Source organism: Mirounga angustirostris, unplaced genomic scaffold (assembly GCF_029215605.1).
Source record: "Mirounga angustirostris isolate CCGP_5_RB_7025 unplaced genomic scaffold, mMirAng1.0.hap1 SCAF_7, whole genome shotgun sequence".
NCBI lineage: Eukaryota > Metazoa > Chordata > Mammalia > Carnivora > Phocidae > Mirounga > Mirounga angustirostris.
In genome coordinates, this window is record NW_026991715.1 from 50,001,914 (window position 1) to 50,008,740 (window position 6,827).

Consider the following 6,827-nt stretch of genomic DNA (forward strand, 5'->3'; position numbering starts at 1 on the left):
GTGGGAAGAGCACGTGACTCTTGATCTTGGGGTAGTGAGTCTGAGTCCCACATTAGGGAGTAGACTGAACTTAAAAAAATAAGAACATTTTTCACTATTTCCTTTTAAATTAAATGTTTTCTGTAGATATTTTTGTGGATACTATTTTCCAGGTTAGATACATCTCTTTTTTTTATCTTTAGTTTTCTTCTTATATTCATGAATAGATGTTAAATTTTATCAAGTACTTTTCAGGAGTCATTTGAGTCTGGTGGCTCTTTGTTTTGTTTTGTTGTTTTGTGTGTGTGGAAACTTTTAAATTACTAATTATATTTTTTTAAAACTAAGGTAGGACTGGGCGCCTGGGTGGTTCAGATGGTTAAGCGTCTGCCTTCGGCTCAGGTCATGATCCCAGGGTCCTGGGATCGAGTCCCACATCGGGCTCCTGGCTCAGCGGGGAGCCTGCTTCTCCCTCTGACCCTCTCCCCTCTCATGCTGTTTCTCTCTCACTCGCTCTCTAAAAAATAAATAAAATCTAAAAAAAAAAAACTAAGGTAGGACTATTCCAAAAAAAAAAAAAAGAAGGAAAGAAAGAGAGAAAGAAAATAAAAGAAAGAAAGAAAAAGGAAGGAAGAAAAGAAGGAAGGAAGGAAGAAAGAAAGAAAGAAAGAAAGAAAGAAAGAAAGAAAGAAAGCAAGCAAGCGAGCCGGACTTTTCAGATTTTCTGGGGTTTTTTGTTTGTTTTTGATTTTGTTGCAGATTTTCTACTTTTTGAGTCCATTTTTCCGAGTTATATTTTTCTAGGATTCAACCCATTTCATCTAAGTTTTCAAATTCATTGGTATAAAGTTGTTCATAATGTCTTCTTTTCACCTATTAAGTATTTTCATAATTGCAGTTTTGCCTTGTGCTCTCTCTCTCTCTTTTTTTTAAAAGATTATTTATTTATTTGAGAGAGAGCGAGCGAGCATGAGCAGGGAGGAGGAGCAGAGGGAGAGGAGAAGCAGACTCCTGGCAGAGCAGGAGCCCAGCGAGGGGCTCGATCCCAGGACCTCGAGCTCATGACCGGAGCTGAAGGCAGACGCCCAACCAACCAAGCCACCCAGACGCCCCTTTCTTGTTTTCATTCACAGTGTGCTGTTTTCCTAGGATGCTTTTTGAGTTTTATTTTATCATGAGTTGTTCATTTTCCTTGTAACTTTATCTGAAGAAAATGCTAAAGGCTTGAGTTAAAGCTGAGTTCCTTTCAAGAAGATCCAAATTATGGGGTGCCTGGGTGGCTCAGTTGTTAAGCGTCTGCCTTCGGCTCAGATCATGATCTCAGGGTCCTGGGATCAAGCCCCACATCGGGCTCCCTGCTCAGCGGGAAACCTGCTTCTCCCTCTCTCACTCCCTCTGCTTATTGTTCCCTATCTCGATAGATCTCTCTGTCTAGTAATAAATAAAATCTAAAAAAAAAAAAAAAAAAGAAGAAGAAGATCCAAATTACTTCTGCCAGTCTCCTGGGGCACAATTCTGGTACTGCTTTAAGTTGCTTCTTCATGCAATGTTTTTTGACCACACAGGTGGCATGAATTCAGACTGCTAGATCCTTATAAGGGCTCAGTTATGGTTACCTAATCCTGGGGGGGGGGGGGGGGGTTGTTTTATATCTCCACACAGTGACTAGGTCAATATAAGGAAATATTATATTTCTCTGTCCCTCCTTGCTCTCACCTTCTGTGTAGCAGGGATTTTTTTCTGGTTCATGCCTTTGGGATCCCAGTTTATGCTAGGGCGTCTAATTCAATCTCCACTTTGGGCAAGCTCAAGGCTTTATCTCCTACTTCTCAAGTCCTGCACATCCATCAAAACAGAAGTTCAAGTTTCCTGACCTAGGCAAAAACCTCAGAATGAAAATCACCTTGTTCCTAAATTACCTCTGGGTTCCTGCACTTACCTCACTTTTGGGATTCACAGATTCTTTACTTTTAAGACACTAACAATGTGGTTAAAAAAAACAAAAAACACTTTTTTTTTCTCTTCTTTCATTTTAGTTGCTTCAGTTGGAAGGGTTAGTCAGTGCATCTAACTCGTTATACTGCCAAAAAGTGAAACCGAGGTGGTCGTTTCCAGATGACTAAAATGAGGCTTAGTAGAGTCATATCCAAGTCCAAAAGCAGTAAGTGAGTAGTGATGACACCTGAAAGGAACCACAGGTAGCCTGAACTCTCACACAGACTTTTGGTTGATGGACACATGCAGGACAAGTGATTTAAAGCCAGACTCTCATGCAAAAAGTTCCAGGAAGGTTTAGTATCCCCTGGAAAGTGGAAGTTGATATTGTGTCAAGGGAAGAGTGGCTGCTTCCCTTTGTGGTCCCCTCTTCCATGTCATCTGCCCTTTAATACCATCTTGGGTCACAAATCTGGAAATTTTTTGTGTTATGTAAGTGGGAAGATATAGGGCTAGGGACCTTTGTACAATCAGCCAGGTCAGAACTTTGACCTAGAGCATGTCCTTTATTCCTTCATTTAACAAACGTTTGTTGAATACTTTACTATTCCCTGGGGACTCACTGAAAACAAGACCCAGTATCTGCATTCGTAGAGCTTACAGCTGATGGAGGAAACAGAGGAATGGAGCAGACCTTGTAAGGGTAGGATGGTGTCACAAAGGACTAAGCACTGGATTCCATGGCAGGACGACAGAGTCAGGGGGCCAGGGAGATCTTGCTGAAAGAAGTGACATCGAAGCTGAGACCTGGGGGCAAAGAGAAATTGGTCAGGCAGAGAGAGGAGGAGGCCACGGTGGTCCACACACAGTAAGTCCTGAGCCCAGGGGTTGAGGTGAGGAGTGGCATTAGACAAGGCTGGAAGGTGGGCAGAGAGACATATGGGGAAGTATTGTTTCTGTTGCCTTAAGAAGTCTGGACTCTCTCTGGAGGGAAATAAGAAACCAAAGGGTTTTAAGGAGAGTTCACTCAGAAAAATCACTCTGACTGCATTATGGGGATAGGCTGCATGGGGAAATGAGATTATGGTGGCCTGTGGGGACTGAGACATATTTAGGAAATGAGGGCTTTGGAGTTCCACTCCTGGCTCCATCACTTTATAGCTGCGTGATTTTAGGCAAATTACTTAGCCTCTTTTGCCTCCCTTTCCTCATCTGTAAAGCAATAGTATGATAGGATCCACCCTATAGTGTTGTTGTGAGGCTTAAATGAGCTAACACACATAGAGTACTTTTGACAATACCTAGTGTCTACTAAGGGTTTAATCTTACTGTTATCTGAACAGACAGACAGGACTTACCGGGTGAATGAATAAAGGAGGTGGGGAGAGAAGAATCAAAGATGATTGATGGAGGCGAAGTGATAAGGAACCCAGGTGAGGTGCAGGTCAGTTCAGTGGGAGGAGGCAGTGGGACATCCGTGGAGAGAAGTCTAATCTCCTGCTGGAAGCAGCTGACATAGACAGGGAAGACAACCCTGGGGGGAAACACTGAGCTGAGTCTTGAAGGACAAGTAAGAGCTACTGAGGTGATGGGGAGAACGGGGGAGGAGAGCAAACATGTAAAAGCAGGCCAGCAAGAGCACAACATAGCTGGAGCAAAGGCTGAGAAAAGCAACAGTCGGAGATAGAATGAGGAAAAGGCAGGGGTCTGATCTTATAAATGGTGCTACAGAGTTCATGCTTTACTCTCTCAATACCCATAAGGAGAAGGTGACTTTTTGGGGTTTTTTCTCCCTTACCTTTTCTGAAACACACTAACTTGTTAAGATGTCCCAACACCCAAAATGCTCTTGCCCTATTGCTTGAGCTTAATGAAAATAGGTAATGGCGTATCTATTTTATCAATGTAGTAGCTTGGTATATAATGTCTTTTGTGGGCCTGTACTTCTCCGTCATTCTGCATCAAAGGGGGTCTTTCCAGAAGGCGGGGTTGAGGCCTGGCTACCTTTTTCTCTGTGGGACACCCGGGGCAGATGACAGACTTTGATGGTAAGGAAGAAGCTTCTCTGCTCCTCTTCACATGTCAAGTCTGTGGCACAGAGCCAGCTAGAACCCTGAACTTCGCTCACTGTCAAACTCGCAACATGATTTGCTCTTTCCGCCGTTGAGGCTTGGTAAGCCACCCGAATTTAAGCCAGATCTGTAGCTTCAGGCCAACACTGACAGAACATGCTCATGATTTTCCAACATCAGGAGCCCAGGTGTGCTGGTCATGATTCTTCCCGCCCTTTCCCCCTCACTCTTCACAGACCTCACTTACTGTAAACACTCTGCAGCACCATCAGGCAGCCTCCCCGAATTTGGCCAGATGAGTCATGGGCTGCTGACTCCACATCACTGGTGAAACTTCCTGAAATCCTGCACATCCGTATAGGTCTCTAAAATTGAGTCAGTGCCAGTCACGTCACTTCCCAGGGTCGCTAATGTTCTCCCAGGGGATTATTTACTTCTGGCCCCATGGGTTCATTCAGTATCAGGGAGGTGTTAATTTTAGTGCAGAGCTCTGGGATTCTGCGGCAAGCCACTCCTGGGTTCAAATCCTGGCTCAGTCCTCCACTAGCTGTATAACCTCTGACAAGCTAAGCCTCTATTTCCTCACCAGTAAGATCCCCTGTAATATGGCGACGATAATGACTACATGGAAGGGTTGCTGGAAGGATTAGAAACAACCATATAAAGAACCTAGCATGTAGTAGGTATTCAGAAATTGACAGCTACCATTAATAAGAGCATTTTGTAGGAACTAAGCCTTGGGGTATTAGACTGCATGATTGCAAAGTTTCTGAGAGCAGATCAGTGCTGACATGCTATTTCCTGCCAGGCCAGGCAATGAGGTAGGTTGGTGGTAGGGAGAGTGCAGAGGTGATCTTACCCTAGACTCCAGGGATTCTCCTGATTTTAGCCCATTCCCCATAGGACAGCAGGCAGATTAAAGGGCACATCTGTCTCCACGGTTCACCCTTTCTTTGGGCTGAGACATAGACTCCCCAGCTTCAGGGAACCCTTCTGTCTTCTTTATGAACCACTTCTACAATTTCCCCAAGGCTAATATTTAATATATAATTTTCTAATTAGCACTTCTCAGTCACCATCTCCAACTGGTCCACAACACCCTTGGGAACTTTGATGTGATGGAATCTTTAATACTTCGCACGCTGCCCCAGCTCACCGCAACCCTCTCCTCCAGTGGAATTGGCTCAGAAGGCGATTGCAGGAAGAGTTCCTCGCCTCATTCCTAATGATCACTTCCTCATTCACTGTAGGTTGGTATCTCCATCCAGCTGCAGTCTTTGTTCTGGAATCATTCTGGACAGGGAGGGTGAGATACAAGGCACACACAACTTACCTTTCAGGCTTACAAGCTTAAAATCCCCTCTACAGTTACAGCTGAACTGTAGGAGTGCCAGGAGAAAACAGGACGCTTGCAAGGCTCCACAAGGATAATCCTTTGGGATTTGAGCAATCTTCCCAGCCAGACGTTACAATGTGCTAACACCCTTGTGAGTCATGAACTAACTCATGGTCAATTCTGTTTGGAGAACAGGATGAATAATTGAGAGTAACTGGGTGTTTGCCTGAATCTGGGCCTAACCCAGTATTTATTCTGTTTTCTTGTCTCTTTTTGCCTAAAACAAACATGCCTAGTTTCCCATCTTCTTCCACATTCCCTGCTTAATCCTTCACTGACTTTTAGAGGAAAGTCCAAAGTCTTTAACACACTCTAAAGACCCCAATGGGTGGTCCTGCCTATGTCTCCAGCATTTCTATGCCAAGCTAGAAAGACTAGAAGTGAGGGCAGCCACATCCTTGGGGGGGTACGTGCCTAAAAGCCATAAACCTAATTTTTTTTAACTTTTTCTGTTGGAATAATTTTAGACTTATAGACAAGTTGCAAAAAGTAAAACAGAAAGTTCCCCCATTTCTTTAAACCAGCTTCCCTTAATGTTTACATTTTATGTGACCATAGTATAATGATCCAAACCAGGAAAATACCATTGGTACAATACTATTAACTGAACTACAGTCTTTATTTGAATTTCAGCAGTTTTCCCACTAACATCCTTTCTCTGTTCCGGGATCCAATCTGGGATCTCACATTGTATTTACTTGTCATGCCTTTTTAGTCTCTTTAATCTGTGAGTTTCTTAAGTCATTCATTGTCTTTCATGACCTTGACCTTTTGAAGAGTGCTGGTCAATTATTTTGTAGAATGTCCCTCAGTGTGAATGTGTGGTGTTTTCTGGCAAAAATACCACAGAAATGATGTCATACTGTCATACTCAGGGCATCATAGCAAGGGGTACATGATGTGGGTACGCCTTACTACTAGTGATATCAACCTTGATCACTGACTAGATTTTCTTCTTTATGCTTAGCTTTTAACATTTTCATTTCTTCTCTAATTATCCTTTCTCCTCTGAGGAACTCATCCTTTCTCATGAGTTTGAGTATCATCTGTCTATACCTCAAATTAATATATATATATATATTTTTTAAATATATATATATATTTTAAAAGATTTTATTTATTTAATTGACAGAGAGGGAGAGATAGTGAGAGAGATAGAGAGAGAGCACAAGCAAGGTGCGGGGAGCCGCAGGGAGAGGGAGAAGCAGACTCCCTGCTGAGCAAGGAGCCTGATGCGGGACTCCTGGGATCATGACCACAGCCGAAAGCAGAGGCTCAACCGACTGAGCCACCCAGGCGCCTTCCAAATTTATATTTTTATGCTATAGCTCTCCTTTGACCTTTAGGCCATATGTCCAACAGCCTACTTAATCTTTCCACTTGGATATATAATAAGGATCTCAAATGTAATATTCAAAACCAAACTCCTGAATTTCCAGCTGTCT

At 43.2% G+C, this 6,827-nt stretch overlaps 1 long non-coding RNA gene across 2 annotated transcripts; it reads right to left on the bottom strand.

Annotated features, from left to right (window-relative positions):
- Positions 1-1,669: 1,669 nt before the first annotated feature.
- Positions 1,670-5,452, bottom strand: LOC135365251 (uncharacterized). 2 transcript variants are annotated; one of them, XR_010412886.1, is made up of 4 exons: positions 5,320-5,452; positions 3,273-3,448; positions 2,609-2,721; positions 1,670-2,161 (listed from the first exon to the last, which is right to left on the bottom strand). It is a non-coding gene; the product is annotated as an uncharacterized LOC135365251 (long non-coding RNA). The 2 variants fall into 2 exon arrangements; XR_010412885.1 differs by lacking the exon at positions 5,320-5,452 and adding an exon at positions 4,234-5,292.
- Between the last annotated feature and the right edge of the window lie 1,375 nt (positions 5,453-6,827).